Raw genomic sequence first — 17,058 nt, forward strand, 5'->3', positions numbered from 1 at the left:
GCCCGCCCCTTCCCCTCCCGACACTCCCCCTCCCTCTGCCCTCCAGGCGGGGCGGGCCGGCTCAGCGTGTCCCACTCGTTCTCCTTTGTCAGGAGACTGGCATCTCCCCACCCCGCCCCACCCCACCCCCACCGCGACACCACGCGCACGCCACCCCCACCGAGCTCCCGCCCGCCCCATCCCTGCCCGGTCCGGGGCTGGCGGGGCAGAGTGCTGTGGGCGCTGAGTGCGACTGCTGCTCTCCGGAGGGCACCCACCGGTCTGTGCGCGCCCGGCCCCCGCCCCCGGCTCCGCGGCCGCGTAGCCGTTCCAGGCGGTGTCCACGCCGCTGCCACCGCCCCGCGCTCTCCTTCTCGGGAAGCTGCAGGCGCACGTGTCCCCTGGGGCGGGGCGAGGCAGACAATGGGGCCGCGGGGGAGGGGAGCGGCGCGGAGACCCGCGGACCTTTGGTCCGCCGGACCGGCGGTAGTTGAGTGCGAGAGTCGAACCTGGAGACTCGGTCTCCCCAGCTGGACAATGGGCCCCCCGTCGCAGCCGCGCGGCTCCGCTTTAACGGGAACCGTCGGCGAAGGGAGGGGCGCCCCAGGCTTGGACGAGAAAATCCCGGCTGCTTTTGAAGGGGGAACGGGGCTGGCTCCAGTGGAGCGAGGAGCGGCTCCCGCCTTGGGATGACACGAAGGCCAGATTTGGAAGCGAAACCGCCCGGTGGTGAAGGGTTGTGCAATACTCCGTTTCAGTCCCTGGCCTTTTAAGCAGTTAAGGGCTTCCTCCTGGCACAGTTTGAGCAACTTGAAACAGCACAAAGCTGCGTGGTTAGAACAACTTTGAGAAAAATGTCTCTTTTTAAAAACCTTGGCAACTAAATCTTAAGTGACATTTCCTTTGTAATCGTTTACTAGGTACAAGAAAGACAAGACAAAGGCATTTGAATTACAGATGCGATATGGATACTAATTTTATCCAGGGCAGCTGTAATGAAAAATAGGAACAATGTCCTCTTAATTAAAAAGCTTATTTTTAAGAGCTTACTGGTTCCCCAGATGAGCTCTGTGCTATGATAACAAATCAGTGGTTTGAGGAAAAGTTAGCTAAGCACTCTTCAAAGTGCACAAGCACATAAAATGATAGATTATTTTCATAGCTACCTGGATCAAATACGAAGTATGTTTTAGCCAAAGCACCACATAGCCAACCTGTTTAGTAAGGATTTGAGATCTCCACCACCCCAGATTCCTTACTATCAAACATACGTGGTATTCAGCTGCTTCAGCCATAGGGATTTTTGTTCACAAAGCAGGGGTCGTAGTTAATGATATACATGAAAAACAAAATGTTTAATAGAAAACTATGAAAATAAGAGTCATACTATGGATTAAACAAGAATAAAAATTGGCCGGGCGCGGTGGCTCAAGCCTGTAATCCCAGCACTTTGGGAGGCAGAGGCGGGCGGATCACAAGGTCAGGAAATCCAGACCATCCTGGCTAACACGGTGAAACCCCGTCTCTACTAAAAATACAAAAAAATTAGCCAGTCGTGGTGGCGGGTGCCTGTAGTCCCAGCTACTCAGGAGGCTGAGGCAGGAGAATGGCTTGAACCCGGGAGGCGGAGCTTGCAGTGAGCCGAGATCGCGCCACTGCACTCCAGCCTGGGCGACAGAGAGAGACTCTGTCTCAAAAAAAAAAAAAGAATAAAAATGAGTCTGAAACATGTAACACTTTGTTTAGACCTTCCTGGGTATCAAAATTTTTTTTAAGAAGTGCCTTAACCTGGGCAAAGCTCCCAAATTAAAATCTCTAGCTCTTCTCTGACATCTAAGTCCTTTCTCTAACCACTCCCTCAACGTTTATGTGGGCTTTCTGGCACTCCAGATCGGCATTTCAAGAAACTGAGCACGTGATCTTCCCCCAGTCTTCCATCTACAGAGTTCCCATCTCAATTAACATCCCCCACATGAATTACTGGAGCGGATCATTCAAGGCACTTCCTTCTCTACACTGCCATATCAGTTAATCAAGTCCTATCAATTCTGTCTCCCAAATATATCCCATTTATCTCTATGTTGCAACCACCCAGGCAAAGCCACCATCATCTACCCCCTGTACTAATGGCATAGCCTCCTGATTCATCCACTCTTACAGCTGTCCTAATCTGTTCAAAGCCCAAGTCATCTGTCTTTCTGTATGACTCTGTCTCCTGTGTAGGCTCTCTCCCTCCCTTGATCTTCTCTCTCTTAATTGCAAGTAAGATCCTATGGCGCATCGGCTTAAAACCCTTCATTAGCTTCCAATTACACTTAGAACAACAGCCAAAATCCTTAGCTAGATCAACAAAGCTCTCCAAGATCTGTCCCACCTGTCTCCCCAGCTCATCTCGGCCACTTTATGGCTTCAGCCTGGCCTTCCCTTGATTCTGGCATTTCTTTTTATTTGACATGGAGTCTCGCACTGTCGCCCGGTCTGGAATGCAGTGCGTGATCTCGGCGCAGTGCATGATCTCGGCACAGTGCGTGATCTCGGCTCACTGCAACCTCCGTCTCCCAGGTTCAAGTGATTCTCCTTGCCTCAGCCTCCCAAATACCTGGGATTACAGGCGCCCGCCACCATGACCAGCTAATTCTTTTGTATTTTTAGTAGAGTCGGGGGTTTCACTATGTTTGCCAGGCTGGTCTCGAACTCCTGACCTCATGATCAGCCCGCCTCGGCCTCCCAAAGTGCTGAGATTACAGGCGTGAGCCTCTGCGCCAGGGCTCGTTTTTTGGTTTTTTGTTTGTTTGCTTTTGAGACGGAGTCTCGCACTGTTGCCCGGGCTGGAGTGCAGTGGCGGGCTCGCACACTGCAACCTCCGCCTCCTGGGTTCAAGCGATTCTCCTGCCTCAACCTCCTGAGTAGCTGGGATTAGAAGCACCTGCCACCACACCTGGCTAATTTTTGTGTTTTTAGTAGAGACAGGGTTTCACCATGTTGGCCAGGCTGGTCTCAAACTCCTGACCTCAGGTGATCCACCCGCCTCGGCCTCCAAAGTGCTGGGATTACAGGCGTGAGCCACCGCTCCCGACAGATTATTCATTAGTTTAATTGCTGTCTTTTCGTCCATGTAAGCTTTGAAACAGTGAGAATATGCAGCCCTGTTGAGCTGGCAACTAATGAAAGAGAGGAATGTAGGCAGGCCTGTTTGGATTTTTTACTTATCCAAAATTCTTCCACCCAGTCAATGCCACACTGCCACACTGTTTTTTGTTTGTTTTTTTGTTTTGTTTTTTGCATATTTTCTTCTCTTATTTACTGCATTTTCTAAACTTCCTGCCATTAACATATATTAATTTTATAATGGGCCAGGGAACCCTTCAATTCACAGGGTAAAAATTCACAGCACACCATTACTTTTTCCATAGAACCATAAAAAGCTAGTGTTGAAAGAGACCATGGAAGCCATTCAACCTAATCTTTCTAGTAATCAAGAAAATTTGTGCACTATCTCTTACATCTGTTTTTTTTTTTTGTTTTTTGTTTTTTTTTGAGCTGGAGTCTTGCTCTGTCGCTCAGGCTGAAGTACGGTGGTGCAATCTCGGCTCACTGCAAGCTCCGCCTCCCAGGTTTACGCCATTCTCCTGCCTCAGCCTCCGGAGTAGCTGGGACTACAGGCGCCCACCACCACACCCGGCTAATTTTTTTGTATTTTTAGTAGAGACGGGGTTTCACCGTGTTAAACAGAATGGTCTCAATCTCCTGACCTCATGATCTGCCCGTCGCAGCCTCCCAAAGTGCTGGGATTACAGGCGTGAGCCACCGCGCCTGGCGGCACTATCTCTCACATCTTATTTTCATAGTAATAAAAAGCCTGCCCTGTCAAAAATTAAAAACTTTTGTTCCAAGAAAGACACTGTCTAGAGAATGAAAAGACAAGCCACAGACTAGGGAAAAAAAATAATCCTTGCAGAACACGTATCTGATAAAAGGCTGTTATTCAATAAAATATACAAAGAATTCTTAAAACTCAACAATAAGAAAACACACAACCTAATTTAAAAATTGGCAAAAACGTTGATATCAAGTGTTAGGCAAATAAAAAACAACAAAAAAAAAAGTTTTGTTTTTTGGTTTTTGGTGTTTTTTTTTTTTTTTTTTTTGTTTTTTTTTTTGACACAGAGTCTTGCTCTGTCGCCCAGGCTGGCGTGCAGTGGCACGATCTTGGCTCATTGCAACCTCCACCTCCTGGGTTCAAGCAATTGTCGTGCCTCAGCCTCCTGAGTAGCTGGAATTACAGGCAGGCTTCTGCCACCAGGTCTGGCTAATTTTTGTATTTTCAGTAGAGACAGAGTTTCACTATTTTGGACAGGCTGGTCTAGAACTCCTGACCTCTGTGATCCACCCGCCTCAGCCTCCCAAAATGCTGGGATTAAAGACATGAGCCACCACGACTGGCAAAAAAAAAAAAAAAAATTTAATGGGCAAAAAATCTGAACACATAGCCCACCAAAGAGGATGTACAAATGGCAAATAAGCATATGAAAACATGCTGAATATCATATGTCATCAGGGACTTGCAAATTAAAACAGTGAGAAAATAGTCAAGATATGAAATTAACCCGAGTGTTCATTGATGGATGAATGGATAACAGAAAATGTGATATATATACACAATGGAATATTATTCAGAATAAAAAAGAACGAAATTCTGTCATTTGCAGCAAGATAAATGGAATCTGGAGACCATTATGCTAAGTGAAATAAGCCAGACACAGAAAGACAAATATCATATGTTCTTATTCATATGTGGGAGTTTAAATAGTTCATCTCGTGAAGGTAGAGAATAGAGTGATAGTTACCAAAGTCTGAGGGGAAGGAGGCGTGTTGAAGAGAGGTTCGTTAATTGGTACAAACATACAGTTAGATAGAAGGAATAAATTCTAGGGTTTGATAGCACAGGAGGGTGACTATAGTTAACAATATGTTGTATATCTCTTTTTTTTTTTTTTTTGAGACAGAGTCTCACTCTGTCACCCAGGCTGGAGTGTAGTGGCGCAATCTCGGCTCACTGCAAGCTCCGCCTCCCGGGTTCACGCCATTCTCCTGCCTCAGCCTCTCCGAGTAGCTGGGACTACAGGCGCCCGCCACCACACCTGGCTAATTTTTTTTGTATTTTTAGTGGAGACGGGGTTTCACCACGGTCTCGATCTCCTGACCTCATGATCCGCCTGCCTCGGCCTCCCAAACTGCTGGGATTACAAGCGTGAGCCACCGCGCCTGGCCGAATATGTTGTATATCTCAAAATTACTGGATTTGAAATGTTTCCAAAACAAATAAATGATAAATGTTCAAGGTGACAGATATCCTAAATACCCTGAGTTGATCATTACACATTGTAGCATATATCAAAATACCACATGTACCCTATAAATATGTACAAATATTATATATCAATTTTTTTAAAAAATTGAGATATTATTATATACCTATTAGAATGGCCAAAATCCAAACCACTGACAACACTAAATGCTGATGAGGATGTGGAGCAACAGGAACTCAACATTCATTGCTGGTGGGAATGCAAAATGGTACAGTCACTTTGGAAGACAGTTTGGCAGCTTCTTGCAAAACTAAACATACTGTTATCATACAATCCAGCAATCACACTCTTTGGTATTTACTCAAATGTGTTAAAAACATGTCTACCCCAAAACCTGCACACCAATGTTTACAGTGGCTTTTTTCACAGTTGCCAAAAATTAGAAGCAACCAAGATGTCCTTCAATAGGTGAATGAATGAACAAACTAATTTTTTTATTACTTTGTTTTATTTTAATAAAAAATTGTTGTTTATTAAATGGAATATTATTCCACTTGAAGTGTTCCTTTTGAAGTGTTATAGATCCTTTTGAAGTGTTAACACAAATGTGGCAGCTGTCTTTAAATAAATCTTTTTTTGCTTGTGTTATTAACGTAGATAAGACATCGTGTAAAAATGTTTAGGTTTAAGAACTCAGTATTGTCTTGATAGATTGGTGGCTTTTGTTTTGGTCCACACATTAAAATCACCTAAATAATTCTTTAGAGACACTTGTGCCTAGGTCCATCTCTGCCCTATTAAGTTGGACTCAAAAGTTTATAGAATGGAATATTATTCAGCACTCTAAAGAAATGACCTAAAAACCACAAAAAGACATGGAGGAATCTTAAGTACTTATTGCTAAGTGAAAGAAGCCAATCACAAAAGGCTACATACAATGTGATTACAATTATATGACATTCTGGAAAAGACAAAACTATAGAGACAGTAAAAAGATCAGTGGTTAGGCCGGGCATGGTGGCTCATGCTTGTAATCCCAGCACTTTGGGAAGCCGAGCCGGGGGAATAATGAGGTCAGGAGATCAAGACCATCCTGGCTAATGTGGTGAAGCCCCATCTCTACTAAAAAATACAACAAATTAGCCGGGCGTGGTGGCTGGCGCCTGTAGTCACAGCTACTCGGGAGGCTGAGGCAGGAGAATGGCATGAACCCGGGAGGCAGAGGTTGCCATGAGCCGAGATCGTGCCACTGCGCTCCAGCCTGAGCAAGAGACTCCGTCTCAGAAAAAAAAAAAAAAAAAAAAATCAGTGGTTGCCAGGGGCTCAGGGGAAGGGAAGGAGAAATGAATACATTGAACATGGGATTTTTAGGGTTGTGAAATTATTCTATTTGATGCTGTAATGATGAATATATGTCATTATAAATTTGTCAAAACCCATAAAATGTAAAACACAAATAGTGAACCTTAATGTAAACTATACACTTCAGTTAATAATAATGTATTAGTATTGATTTGTCAATTGTAACAAATGAAGAAATATACAGGACTAATGCAATATGTTAATAATAGAGGAAATTAGGGGGTGGAGGAGGTGTTGGTGAGAGGGTAAACGGAAATTCTGTACCTTCTTATTTTTCTGTAAATCTAACAGTGAGCTAAAATAATTGTTTCTTCATTAAAAGAAGGCTGTTTTTTTGTTTTTTTGTTTTTTTGGAAATGGAGTTTCACTCTTGTCGCCCATGCTGGAGTGCAATGGCACGATCTTGGCTCACCACAACCTTTGCCTCCTGGGTTCAAGTGATTCTCCTGCCTCAGCCTCCCGAGTAGCTGGGATTACAGGCATGCACCACCATATCCGGCTGATTTTTTTGTATTTTTAGTAGAGACGGGGTTTCTCCATGTTGGTCAGGCTAGCCTCGAACTCCCGACCTCAGGTGATCCACCCGCGTCGGCCTCCCAAAGTGTTGGGATTACAGGCGTGAGCCACTACGCCCAGCCTGATGTTTTAAATATACTAGAAATGTTAAACATTCTTTGGTTTTAGCTTTTTTTTTTTTTTTTTTTTTTTTTAGATTAGAAACCCAGTGTCATTTTAGCTTTTTGGCTTTTTACTTTTATGATAGAAGGTGATGGATTAAATTACCAGAAGCCACAGAGTATATATCAGTACCTACAAAAAAAACAGGGATAATGTAAACATAAACCCAAACAATGGTTTTTATCCAGGTATTCCCATCCTAATCTGAATGGAGTTCCAGAATAAGAGCAATCTTTCGTTGTTCAGATTTCAAGATGATTCATTGCACAAAAAAAAGAAAACTATTGTGATAGTTGTTTTCACTGAACATGTCCATCATGGTGTATCTGAAAGCTCTTTTCCAGGGTGACTCCACCCAAAGCTCCTGCTAAGGGAGCAGCCTAGGCTGTCTTACTCTGCAACACCCACTCATCCTTGCCTTGCCACAACTAATTGGACCAGCATCCGGCACCAGAAGATTCCTATAGAAAAAAAACCGAAGGTAGAATCAGTGTCATGAGGAGGGAGTTAGAGCTGGGGCTATGAGAGGTCATGTCGAACTAAGTTATAAGACAATAGAAACTATAAATAAGCAGATCCCAGGATGAATTTGGAGAAGTTAGCAGGAAGCCAGATTATACAGGAAATCATTGAAAGATTTCAAATATTTAAAATTAGTGTTTAGGGCAGGGTGTGGTGGCTCACACCTGTAATCCCAGCACTTTGGGTGGCTGAGGCAGATGGATCACTTGAGGCAAGGAGTTCAAGACCAGCCATGGCGAAACCTCGTCTCTGCTAAAACTACAAAAATTAGCCGGGTACGGTAGTGCGCGCCTGTAGTCCCAGCTACAGGGGAGGCTGAGTCATGAGAACCACTTGAACTAGGGAGGCGGAGGTTGCAGTGAGCCGAGATTGTGCCACTGCACTCCAGCCTGTGCAAAAAGAGTGAGACTTCATCTCAAAAAATAAATAAATAAACATAAGATGAAATAAAATTAGTATTTAGAACTTTAGAAAACTGAATAGTTATTGGAGGTTGAGGATAGAAGTGGCACCAGATGAGGGGTGGCAGGTACTTGGACTAACGGTGTTGGGAAGGAAATAGAAGTGGGCATATTCACAGTGTATTTTCAAATATAGTTTGCCAAGCATTTAATGATGGACTGAAAGTAGGGAGTAAGGGAGCGATTGGGTGGTTGTTTGTATCACTGAGTTGGAGAGGAAGGGAGAGTAACAGATTTCAAGTGTGTGTCAGTGAGGCAAAACCACTCTAAGTATTGTGAAATAAAGGTTTTATTACGGGAATAAGAATTTATATGAGATGAGAGAAGCTGAGAAAGTAATGATCCAAAAGGGAGACTTGGAGAATGAGCAGTGTCACTAACCAGTCCTTCACAAGGCTGGGTGAATGAGGAAAGCTTACAGGACAATCTGGAAGCCAGCCATGTCTCGTTCCTGGAGTGAGACCATGAAAAGGAACTATCTAGAAGGCTGTTCTTGGCCAGGCATGGTGGCTCACACCTGTAATCCTGGGACTTTGGAAGGCTGAGGCTAGCAGATCGCTTGAGCCCAGGAGTTCAAGACCAGCCTAGGCAACATGGTGAAAGCCCCATCTCTACAAAAATTAGCAGGGCAAAGTGGTGCGCACCTGTAGTCTCAGCTACTTGGGAGGCTGAGGTAGGATCACTTGAGCCCAGGAGGTCAAGTCTGCCGTGAGCCGAGATTGTACCACTGCACTCCAGGACGAGATTTTTGTCTCAAAAAAAAAAAAAAAAAAAAAAAAAAAAGGCTGTTTTGTGGCTGGTGGCAGGCCTGTGGTCGCTGTTGGTTACCAGGGTTCACAATTCGGTAAAAGAACTGGCTACAGACCAGGGGAGAGCAAGATGAAGATGAAAACCTACCAGCACTTCTGCATGTGCTTTTCATTACATTTAACCAAGTTCATACATTGCATTTTGTTTCTTCAGTTTCTTCTGAACTAGAATGAAAATGTCCAAAACCATAGCAACTAGCTACATGTGGCCACTTACATTAATTAAAATAGAATAAAGTCGGCCAGGCACGGTGGCTCACACCTATAATACCAGCACTTTGGGAGGCCGAGGCGGGCAGATCACGAGGTCAGGAGATCAAGATCATCCTGGCTAACATGGTGAAATCCCGCCTCTACTAAAAATACAAAAATTAGCCAGTCGTGGTGGCAGGCACTTGTAGTCCCAGCTACTCACGAGGCTGAAGCAGGAGAATGGTGTGAACTCCGGGAGGCAGAGCTTGCAGTGAGCCGAAATCGAGCCACTGCACTCCAGCCTGGGCGACAGAGCGAGACTCCGCCTCAAAAAAATAACACAAAACAAAGTCTAAAATTCAGTTCCTCAGCCACACTAGCTACATGTCAAGTGCCCAGTAGCTACATGTGACTTGAGATGAACACATCAATATAGAACTTTTCTAATCATTGCAGAAAGTTCTACTGAACATGTTTCCTTAAAATAAATAATACTCCCTCCCCTTATTTGGCTAGATTGAGGTCTTTAATCTAGCACAAAAGGACCCAATTAGAATACAGCCACTTGAGACTTAACCATTTATATAAATTAATTACATTATTGTGTCTATTTTTTCAACTCAGCTGATAAAATGTGACTAGTTCTTCTCTCCCTGTATTTGCATAGAGATTAGTGAAGAGATGAAAAGCCAGCAAGAAGCATATGAGGAAATAAAAGTCCTAGATAACTCAATCACAGAATTCTCCAAGAAGACAAGGACAATCATATAGTTTATCAGATTACTAACTTGTATATCTGTAGTCCTACTTTTATTTTAAATATTTTTGTTATAAAAGATAATATATGCTCCAATAAAAAATTCAACCATTATATAAACATGTAAAATAGAAGTAAAAATGTCCTGTAATCTCATTGCCAAATAGAGCTACTATATAAAAATATGTGTATCTCTTTCAGTTTTTTTCTCTCTAGATACTAATATTATTTTCACATGTTTAACAAGAATGGTTTCACATCACACATGTCATCTTATAACTAGCTTTTTCACCTAATATGTATATTTGGGCATGTTCTCTTGTCAGTATACTTCATACTTCATATACTTCAATTTTCAATAGTTGCATAGAATTTTACTTTATAGAAGTTTCATAATTTCTATAGCCATCCTATTACTGGTGAGCATTTGGATTGGTTTTTGTTTGTTTTTGTTTTGTTTTGTTTTTTATCCATTACAAACAATTCCGTAATAAATGCCTTTGAGTATTTCTGTTATATAAGCATATTTTGATCTACCTCCTTTTTCATGATCTTGACAATTATTTAAATTTGTTGTTAAATTGGCAATTTTATTTAGAGCAATTTGCATATAAATAAATGAAGAATAGAACTTTTACAATATTAAATCAGTTGCTAAACTGATTCAATCGTGTGTGTATTTACTTTGTGTAAATGTTGGTTAGGGAAAAGAGTACAAATACAAACCCCAAAGTCTAAAAATGCTCAAAACCCACTCTATAACTGGAAAAGAGGTACAAGTGTTAGAGTATAGAAAGGGCAGTTACTGGGCAGAAGGAAAATATAGCCTTAGGGATGGGAAGAAATAAAACTGCATAAAAAGGAAATAAAATTGCCATAGGAGATTTTAATACTGCACTTTCCTAGGCTAAGGCTGACAATAAATAAAGAAGGACAATAATATTAAGTCATTTAATTAGTTTAAAGTAGTATTTTACATATATGTTGAACTTGGTATTTTACAGAGAATACAACTTTTCAAGCATTTAAAGCATACTGACAAAAGGCCGGGCGTGGTAGCTCACACCTGTAATCCCAGCACTTTGGGAGGCCGAGGCAGGTGGATCACAAGGTCAAGAGATCGAGACCATCCTGGTCAACATGGTGAAACCCCATCTCTATTAAAAGTATAAAAATTAGCTGAGCATGGTGGCGGGCACCTGTAGTCCCAGGTACTTGGGAGGCTGAGGTAGGAGAATTGCAGTGAGCCGAGATCACGCCATTGCATTCCAGCCTGGGGGATACAGCGAGACGCTGTCTCAAAAAAAAAAAAAAAGAATACTGACAAAAATCATGCTCTAGGTCACAAAAAAACCTGCAACAAATTTTTTTTTCTTTTTTTCTTTTTTCTTTTTTTTTCTGAGATGGAGTTTTGCTGTTGTTGCCCAGGCTGGAGTGCAATGGTGCCATCTTGGCTCACTGCAACCTCCGCCTACCGGGTTCAAGCGATTTTCCTGCCTCAGCCTCTCGAGCAGCTAGGATTACAGGCGCCCGCCACCACGCCCGGCTAATTCTTTGTATTTTTAGTAGAGACGGGGTTTCACCATGTTGGTCAGGCTGGTCTTGAACTCCTTACCTCAGGCGATCCACCCGCCTCGGCCTCTCAAAGTGCTGGGATTACAGGCGTGAGCCACCACGTGCAGCCAACAAATTTTAAAAAGCAAAATTGAATAGCCTAAATTTTCTGAATTCAATTTCATACCCCTACAAATTAACCACAAAAGGTTAGTCAAAAACTATGCCCCAGTTAGAATATTTAATTGGATTTTATTTATTTATTTATTTATTTAAGACGGAATCTCACTCTGTCGTCAGGCTGGAGTGCAGTGGCTGGATCTCGGCTCACTTCAACCTCTGCCTCCCGGGTTCAAGTGATTCTTTTCAGCCTCCCAAGTAGCTGGGACTACAGGCACGTGCCACCACGCCCAGCTAATTTTTGTATTTTGGTAGAGATGGGGTTTCGCCATGTTGGCCAGGATGGTCTCCATCTCTTGACCTCATGACCTGCCCGCCGCTGTCTCTCAGAGTGCTGAGATTACAGGAGTGAGCCACCGTGCCCGGCCCAATTTGATTTTAAAATAAAAATTAAAATAAATTATTCTAAGTATATTTTGGATTAAACAAAAAATTAAAGATCAAAATAGAATTGCAATAAACATTTATTTGGGCTGAATAACAAAAAGCTGAGCATTAAAATCAATATTCAGGCCTGGCGCGGTGGCTCACGCTTGTAATCCCAGCACTTTGGGAGGCCGAGGCGGGCGGATCACGAGGTCAGGAGATCGAGACCACGGTGAAACCCCGTCTCTACTAAAAATACAAAAAATTAGCCGAGCGTGGTGGCGGGCGCCTGTAGTCCCAGCTACTCGGAGAGGCTGAGGCAGGAGAATGGCGTGAACCCGGGAGGCGGAGCTTGCAGTGAGCCGAGATTGCGCCACTGCACTCCAGCCTGGGCGACGGAAAAAAAAAAAAAAAAAAAAAAAAAAAAAAAAAAAAAAAAATCAATATTCAACAAGACCAAGGCCAAATATGAGTATCATAATGATAAAATAAACTTCTAGAACACAAAAATAAAACCTGATATTTTATTTTTTTTTAATTTAATTATTGCCAGGAACAGTGGCTAGCACCTGTAATCTCAGCTACTCGGAAGGCTGAGACAGGAGGATCTCTGGAGCCCAGAAATTCCAGGCTGCAGTGAGCTATGATCTCGAACTGCACTCTAGCCTGGGCAAAAGAGTGAGTTCCATCTTTAAAAACAATTTAATTATTATTGCAATTCTATCATCAAATTATAAATGCCTAAGACTAGCATAGAGGAACACAAATTTCTCAGCACTGTTACCTGGTAGATTCCTCCTGCAGAAATCTGCTGCATGTTTGCCATACTAAATAGATGTTTGCTTTCAATTAAGGCAGGCTGTACTGGGACCTCAAGTCTGAATAGATATTATCTAGGTGAAGAGGTAGGGAAAGAGGAATCCAGGCTGAAGGAACAACATGTGTCAAAGCAGAGGGGTAAGATAAATATAGGGGCTTCTAGAAATGGAAAAAAGTTCATTGTAGTCAGAATGCAGAGTGGGCAAAAGGCAGGGCTGGGGAAGGAGAACTTCTTGCAAGATGTGATATTGGAGAGGTAATATACCATCATATTAGGAAAGCCTTGCACACCACCTGGAGCTGAGGCTTTCACACTTTTTTGACCATGACTAAAAGAAAAAGATATATTTCATAATACCACCAGCTTACACATTTCATGTATATGTATATAAGAACTATATTTCATGAGAATACTTTTACTATGTCCAAAGCTCTTTTGTATTTTCTATTTCACGTTCACTTTTACTTTTAAAAAATTCTGTCTGTCTTCTACTAGACTACACTGAGCCTTTGTGTGAATTAGAAATAAGTATTCTCTCTAGGCAGATATAGCTTAGAGACTGTGAAGACCAGGCCTTGAAGACTGGAAGGGGCAGTGGAAAGTGCCTTTATCCAAAAAAGATGCCCCTTCCTCAAGTTGGATGAAGCGCCACATATTTGCCCCCAACATTTAGACAGTGTGGGGCAAGAGTGCAAATGGAAGCCTACATACCCTTAAGTCTATTTAAAACCGTAGACCAATCTAACCAACCAATAAATAACATGTGTTCTGGCCGGGTGTGGTGGCTCACACCTGTAATCCTAGCACTTTGGGAGGCCGAGTCAGGCGGTTCACCTGGGGTCAGGAGTTCAAGACCAGCCTGGCTAACATGGTGAAACCCCATCTCTACAAAAATACAAAATATTTGCTGGGCATTATGGCAGGTGCTTGTAATCCCAGCTACTCAGGAGGCTGAGGTGGGAGAATTGCTTGAACTTGGGAGGGGGAGGTTGCAGTGAGCCGAGATGGCACCGTTGCACTCTAGCCTGGATGACAGAGAGATTCCATCTCAAAAAAAAAAAAAAAAAAAGTGTTCTACCCTTCTTCCTCAACTTATATAACTTCATAGTGACCTCAAAGATTCAGGTTCCAATTTAGAATTCTTGGACTCAGAATTCAATATAGGCACATAACTTCAAGCCTGCTCCCCTTCTTTTCCCACCCTGAATTCCACCCTATCCAAAAAGGGCTTTTTGTCCATATACATCTGAGCACTCTGTCCTAGTAATCCAAGTTGTATTCACCATTCCCTCTCCTCCCAGCAAAGAGTTAGAAGTGAACTTTGAACTGTTTGAGTAGGAAAATATATAGTCCTGGGTAGCTGAACTAGAATAGTGTGTGTGTGTGTGTGTGTGTGTCTGTGTGTGTTTAAGAGATAGAGTATTGCTATGTTGCTTAGGCTGGACACGAAATCCTAGGCTAAGCAATCCTTCTGCCTCAGCCTCCTGAGTAGCTGGGACTACAGGCATGTGCCACCATGCCTAGCTGAAAATGGGTTCTCATGTCAAAGTGGCATGGCATGAGAAATCCAAGAGCAAGTTCCTCTAAAGACTTGCTACTCAAAATGTGGTCCTTGGACGCAGCATGGGTACCTCTGGGGAGTGTGCAAAAATGAGTAACCTCAGGCTTCATCTCAGACCAATTAAATAAGAATCTGCAATCCCAAACTGATTTGCATACACTTTGGAGATTAGACACACTACTATCAAGTGGGGGGCCCAGAGTAGTGGCTTCTTTTCCTTGGCCTACCTAAGGTCATTACTGCATCCCCACGTCAGGATGCAAAGCAGGACAGGTAGAGTGCAGGCTGAATTTCCCATCCCTTTTTCCTTTTGAGTATCACCGTGTAAAATGCAACTGTAGGGGAAGGCTCTGGCAAGTCTTAGAAACTTTTGTTTTTTGTTTTCTTGAGACAGAGTCTTGCTCTGTCACCCAGGCTGGAGTGCAGTGGTGCCATCTCTGCTCACTGCAGCTTCCGCCTCCTGAGTTCAAGCGATTCTCCTGACTCAGCCTCCCAAGTAGCTGGGATTACAGGTGTGCGCCACTACACCCAGCTAATTTTTTGTAGTAGAGACAGGGTTTTGCCATGTTGACCAGGCTGGTCTTGAATTCCTGACCTCAGGTGATCTGCCTGCCTTGGCCTCCCAAAGTGCCAGGATTATAGGTGTGAGCCACCACTCCTGGCCCTGAAGATTCTTAGAATGTCATTGTCTTTTTTGTTTCTTCAATGCGAGATCTGATTCCCTGGTGGAAAGCATGGCCTTTCCTTGCTCACTGAGACTCAGCACATTTCTTTTGTACTCACTTCGAGCCTTACTGAACTCCCACATATCATGGGTCCACTGGAATCCTGTGCTCATGAAGCATCATGGCTACTGTATAGAAATGGAGCAGCAAAAAATGGTAGGCACACATATTGCACATATCTCCCTTGCTCACACATGTACTCTATTGTCCCATTGGACTTCACTTACAAAATACAAGTTTAAAGATAAGATTATTAAGAATTTCAAGTTGGCAACAGTAGAGCTTAAAATCAAGCATGGATCCCTTTGAGTGCAAAGCCCTAGGTGACTGCACAGGTCATCTGCCCATGAATCCCACTTCGAGAGCCACAGCAGAGGCAAAAAGACCCATACAGAGGGCACTATAACAATCAAGACGAAAAAAGATGATGGCTAAGACTGTTATCTGTTGACGTTGGCAAGGGCGAATTCAGTGGAGTGATAGAAGCAAAGATGAGAATGCAGTGGGCAACAATGTGAGTAGATCAGCATACAAGGCAGGTGTAGACAACTCTTTCAAGAAATGTGGCTGTAAAAGAAGAATGAGGGATAACTTGGTAGCTAGAAGGAAACTTGAAGGCAAGGAATATTATAATTTTTATGTAAAGAGATTTGGGACATTTAAAAGTGGGAGAGCCAGAAGAGAGGGAGAAGTAGAAAATAGAGGATAAAAAAGAGATAATCTATATGTCTGGCTTTTAGGAGGGCAGTTAAGCTCTACAGCAAGGGCAGGGATCTTCGTTTTGCTTACTATTTTGTGCCGATTATAGCACATTAGTTTCCTAGGGCTTTTATAACAAAGTATCACAAACTGGGTGGCTAAAAACAAAAAGTTATCTCACAGTCCTGGAGAGTAGAAGTCTTAAAGTTGGTAGAGCCATGCTCCCTCTGAAACCTTTCTTGTCTCTTCTCAGCTTCTGGTGGTATTCAGGCAATCTATGGCATTCCTTGGCTTGCAGCTGCATAACTTCAACCTCTACCTTTATCATCACATGATGTTCTTTCTGTGTCTCTGTATTTTTTATGGCCCTCTGTTATAAAGACTGCAGTCATACTGGATTAGGACTCACCCTACTCCAGCATCACCTCATTTTAACTCGCTACATCTGCAATGATCCTATTTCCATTCTGTGGTACTACGGATTAAGACTTCAACATATCTTTTTGGGAAGACATAATTCAACCTATAACAAACTAGGAAATTCTGTATTTGTTGAATAAATGAATGTGGTTCAGAGCACTGGAGGAGAAATTTGCCTTACCCCAGAGGACACCATTCTATTGTAGTGAGAGGGAATGAAAAACAGTGGATACAAATGAAAGCTGGTGTAAGGAAATTGTGTCATCTGACAACATCAAAATTCTCCATGAAGAGGGAGGTAAAATCATATTTTTAGGTGAGGAAAGAATTGAGATAGGGGAGAAAGGAGTGAAGAGATGTGGAGGAGAAAGGAAGTCTGAGGAACAAAAACTGACAAAGTGGCTGGGCATGGTGGCTCATGCTTATAATCCCAGCACTTTGGGAGGATGACGCAGATGTATCATGAGGTCAGAAGTTCTAGACCAGCCTGGCCAACATGGTGAAACCCGTCTCTACTAAAAATACAAAAATTAGGCGGGTGTGTTGGCACGTGCCTGTAGCCCCAGCTACTCGGGAGGCTGAGGTGGGTGAATCACTGAACCTGGGAGGTGGAGGTTGCAGTGAGCCGAGACCATGCCATTGCACTCCTGCCTGGGTGACAGAG

The sequence above is a fragment of the Hylobates moloch genome, unplaced genomic scaffold (assembly GCF_009828535.3).
Source record: "Hylobates moloch isolate HMO894 unplaced genomic scaffold, HMol_V3 SCAFFOLD_2, whole genome shotgun sequence".
Lineage (NCBI taxonomy): Eukaryota > Metazoa > Chordata > Mammalia > Primates > Hylobatidae > Hylobates > Hylobates moloch.